At 40.0% G+C, this 5,155-nt stretch overlaps 1 long non-coding RNA gene across 1 annotated transcript in view; it reads right to left on the bottom strand.

The window, feature by feature from the left end:
* Positions 1-764: 764 nt before the first annotated feature.
* The window catches only part of LOC115284123, an 8,380-nt gene continuing 3,989 nt past the window's right edge, over positions 765-5,155 (bottom strand). Inside the window, exon 2 of the long non-coding RNA XR_003905115.1 lies at positions 765-1,053. This is a non-coding gene — a long non-coding RNA (uncharacterized LOC115284123). The remainder of the gene's footprint in view (positions 1,054-5,155) is intronic.

The following is a 5,155-nucleotide window of genomic DNA, read 5'->3' as shown; positions in this document are numbered from 1 at the left end:
AACATGGTGGCCCAAGCTCACTTTGTACTTTCCCTGCCCCAGACCTGGAATCAGCCATTTATGTAAAGACTCTTTGCTTTCTTTTAGTAGTGAATAGTATTTTGAAACCAAAATCTGATTGCTGGCTAAGCTCAATACTGAAGTATCATTACTTCTAGATCATTTTAATAGATGGAGATAGGAAAATATATTTTTGAGTCATGAGTATATATTCATACAAGTAAAATTACTGTGATAGCTATCCTTAAGAAATGTACCTTTTTTCTGAGGCACTTGGTTAGCACAGTGGAGCATGCAACTCCTGATCTTGGGGTTGTAAGTTTGAGCTCCACATTGAGTGTAAAGATTACTTAAAAATAAAATTATGTTTTTAAAGGAAGAAAAGCCAATTTTTCTTCATATAATTTGTATATTCTTAATACCTATATTTTTCTTACTTTTCTTAGGGTTATACTTAATCACTTCTGGTTAGTAGATGGATATACTGTCACTCTATTAAATGTATATAGAAACATGTTAAAAGAGCAAAAGAAGAAATCACCCAAAATTCCAGCAGGAGCCACTTCTGATATGCAAGAATACTTCTTTTCAGTCTCTTGTCTATATATTTCCCTTGGTATGTCGAAGAGCATATTATGTATAAAATTTTATATCTTTATTTGTAATGTTGTCTTTTCAAAAATCATTGAATAAATTTTCAGAAACACCTTTTCAAATGCCTATTGTATTAGTTTTCTATTAATGGATAACAAATCACCACAAAATTATTGGTTTAAAACAAAAATTTATTATCTCATACTGTCTATGGGCCAGGATTCCAGGCATGAGTTAGCTGGGTCATCTACTCAGGGTCTCACCAGAATGAAATCAACGTGTCAGCCAGGGCTGTGCTCTCTTCTAATGCTCAGGGTCCACTTGTCAGCTGATTCAGGTTTGTGGCAAAATTCAGTTCCTTGTTGTTGTTTTCTTGTTAGCTGCTTGTCAAAAGTTGCTCTTGGCTCTCAGACGCCACTCCCAGTTCCTAGCACATGGCCCTCTCACAAGCCAGCTTACCTGTTCAAAACATACAAGAGAGTCTCTGCCCAGCTTACTACAATATAATCATGAAAGTGACTATCTTGTCGCCTTCAACACATAACATAATCTAGTCAAGGAAGCCTTGCCCATACTTTAGGAAAGAGGGTTATACAAGCTGAGTAACGAATGGGCTGGAAACTTGAAGGCCATCTTAGCATTCTGCCAACCACAGCTACAGAATGTTTCATCCTATCTTTGTACCATGAGTTATTTAAGTCTCCTATTGTATGCCCATTAGCTTGATTTCAACTTTTCAAAATTATACAGAAAACTGCACTGACCCATCACTGAATACAGCATATTTTTATAAAAATTTTAGAGTATATATATACACACACATACATACATATACACACACACATATATAATCTCTGATTATAATTTTGAAGACAAGAGTTTTTTTCAATTTATATTTAAATTCTATAGTGTGATATTGGTTTCAGAAGTAAAATTTAGTCACTCGTCACTTACATATAACATCTAGTACTCAACACAACAAGTGCCTTCCTTAATACTCATCACCCATTTGGCCCATTCCCCCACCAACTTCCTCTCCATCAACCCTCACTTTGCTCTCTATAGATAAGGGTCTCTAACAACTTGCCTCTCTCTCTTTTTCCCCCCCTTTCCCCTTCCCTATTGTTAACCTGCTGAAGACAATAATTGACAATAACATTTTATCTTCACATTGAGGTTTTTAATAGAGAGTTACCCTTTTTCTATCATGACCCTTGAATTTTTAGACAATAATTTATGAACAGAATGTACCAGGACCAGGAATTGTAAAATTTTTATTCAAATCTTCAGTTAAGTCTCCAAAGCAGCCACTAAATGCTGCAATGTTTGTGTGATATGAGCAAATGGCAAATCCTTGCCATTTTTCACAAAGATTTGGACACTATACCCAATGTGTATATAAACTGATTCCTGGAAATTACTATTCTGCCTGAAATATCAAGAATATTTTGTTCATCCTTAAGTATAACAAAAGAAAAGAACTCTGAATAAACTCTGTAAAATACAGAAGGGGGAACACACATTTTGTATAAGGTTTAAAGAGAAACACTAGTAGAGCTAGAGGGACTGAACTGAAATTTAATTTGGACATTTGGGGCTATTGCTCCCAGCATTCATCCATGTGGTATTTAATGTTCATTTTATTTATTTGTTGATTTAGCCATTTAGTTAGTTATTTTGAGAGCAAGAAAGACTCCATGCAATCAGTGCAGAACCCCATGTGGGACCTGATCCCACCAACTGCAAGATAATGACCTGAGCCAAAATCAAGTCTGGTGCTTAACCAACCAAGCCATCCAAGTGCCCCTGACATGCGGTATTTGAGAACTGGATTCCTGAAATCTGAGATCTGAGACAACAGCATGGTATTCGAGGTGGGTTTCCAACCTCATCCTGTCACACACATAAAACATGGGAAAGTTAAGTATAAGAGTTTTCAGAGGGACCTGAGGACAAAGTCCAACCTATAAAAGTGTTTCTACTGATATCCAGTACACCTTGCCTGAGTCACATGCAAAATCCTCTTCTACCTCTAGAGGCCAATGTTTTTATGATACTCTGATTTAGGATTCATACCTACTTCCTAAATAATTTGAAGTGAGTTTTAGGAACTAGAAGGGGAGCAGTAAGAGCATCCCAAACCCAGCAGAAAAGAAGAAATAATAAGGATCAGGGCAGAAATAAACAATATGTAATCCAAAAGAACAGTTGAGCAGATCAATGAAACCAAGAGTTGGTTCTTTGAAAAAATAAACAAAATTGATAAACCTCTAGCCAGGTTCCTCAGAAAGAAAAGAGAGAGCACCCAGATAGACAAAATCATGAATGAAAAAGGATCTGTTACAACCAATCCCTTAGAAATACAAGCAATCATCAGAGATTACTATGAAAAAATATATGCCAACAAACTGGACAACACAGAAGAAATGGACAAATTCCTAAATGCACATGCACTGCCAAAATTCAAAAGGGAAAAGATAGAAAGCACGAATAGACTGATAACCAGTGAAGAAATCGAATCTGTTATCAAAAATCTCCCAAAGAATAAGAGCCCAGGGCCAGATGGCTTCCCAGGGGAATTCTACCAGACATTTAAAGCAGAGCTCATACCCATTCTTCTCAAACTATTCCAAAAAATAGAAATAGAAGGAAAACTTCCAAACTCATTCTACGAAGCCAGCATCACCTGATACCCAAACCAGGCAGAGACCCAGCAAAAAAAAGAGAACTACAGACAAATATCCTTAATGAATACAGACGCAAAAATACTCAACAAGATACTAGCAAATCGAATTCAACAGCATATTTAAAAAATTATCCATCACGATCAAGTGGGATTCATTCCTGTGTTACAGGGCTCGTTCAATATTCGCAAATCCATCAGTGTGCTATATCACATCAACAAAAGAAAGGATAAAAACCATATGATCCTGTTGATAGATGCAGAAAAAGTATTTGACAAAATACAGCACCCTGGCTTAATAAAAACCCTTGACAAAGTTGGAATAGAAGGAACTTACCTAAACATTATAAGAGCAATTTATGAAAAGCCCACAGCTAATATCATCCTCAATGGAGAAAAACTGAGAGCTTTCCCAGTGAGATCAGGAACACGATAGGGGTGTCCACTCTCACCACTGCTGTTTAACATAGTGCTGGAAGTCCTAGCATCAGCAATCAGACAACAAAAGGAAATAAAAGGCATCAGAATTGGCAAAGAAAAAGTCAAACTTTCACTTTTCGCAGATGACATGATACTCTACATGGAAAACCTGGTGGACTCCACTCCACCAGAAGCCTTCTAGAACTGATCAATGAACTCAGTAAAGTTGGAGTGTGCAAAATCAATGTGCAGAAATCAGTTGCATTCCTATACACCAAAAATCAAGCAGCAGAAAGAGAAATCAAGAAACTGATCCCATTCACGATTGCACGAAAAAATATCAAATACCTAGGAGTAAACCTAACCAAGGATGTAAAAGACCTATATGATGAAAACTATAGAAAACTTATGAAAGAGATTGAAGAAGACACCAAGAAATGGAAAAACACGCCCTATTCATGGATCAGAAGAATAAACATTGTGAAAATGTCATTACTACCCAAAGCAATCTACACATTCAATGCAATCCCCATCAAAATTGCACCAATATTCTTCTTAAAGCTAGAACAAACTATCCTCAAATTCGTATGGAACCACAAAAGACGCTGAATAGCCAAAGTCATATTGAAGTAGAAAACCAAAACGGGGTGGAGCCAAGATGGCGGAGAGGAAGGGAGCTCTGTAAACTCCCTCTGCAACGTTTTTCGAACTGAGAAGGATATTACGTTCAACTGAGAGAGCAGAAGGAGAAAATACGAACTCCAGAGGGAATAGAACCTCAAAGATACGTGAGTGAGTGGGGGCGAACGGGGGAGATCCGAGGACGGGCCAGCCCGGACGGGCAGGGGAAGTAAGATCCCCAGCCCAGTGTGGCACAGGTGCCGGGCGCCCGGGAGACAAAGGGAAGAGACAGAGTCGGAACACGCTCATGGAGCTGTCTCTGGGGAAGAGGTATAGAACGCTTGGCTGCGCTTGGAGACAGAAACCCACTCCATAGATAACTGCTGGGCAGCGGGGCTCAAGAGAAGGAATAGCCCCCAGCCCTAAGCCATCTCAACGGGGAATCAGAGGCGTCTGTGGCTGTGAGAAGCGGCTGCTCTGGAGAGGCGCGCGCCGCGGCGGAAGCGACCCAAGCAGCGACTGCGCCAGGCGTGAGCAATTCGAACTTGGTTTTGGGAACAGGACCACGGACCACATTTCCACGGCACACCCCGCCCCCTGCACGGACTGCGCGAATTCCGGGTCCCCACAGGGAAGAAATAAGGCGCGCACCGACGGGACCCTCAACAAAGGGTCAGTGGCGGGTGGAGGCCCGGGCGCGCGCGCGTAGAATGTCGGAGCTCCCAGCACATTTCCAGCAGCGCACGGCTTCCTGAGCTAAGCTATCGGAAACTAAGAGAGACTCAGTTTTTTGCTTTCTGTTTTTTTCCTTTCCCCATTGCAACAGAGATCCGGACT

Source organism: Suricata suricatta, chromosome X (genome assembly GCF_006229205.1).
Source record: "Suricata suricatta isolate VVHF042 chromosome X, meerkat_22Aug2017_6uvM2_HiC, whole genome shotgun sequence".
Lineage (NCBI taxonomy): Eukaryota > Metazoa > Chordata > Mammalia > Carnivora > Herpestidae > Suricata > Suricata suricatta.
The sequence above is the reverse complement of the archived record's forward strand: the minus strand, read 5'-3'. Positions and strand labels throughout refer to the sequence as shown.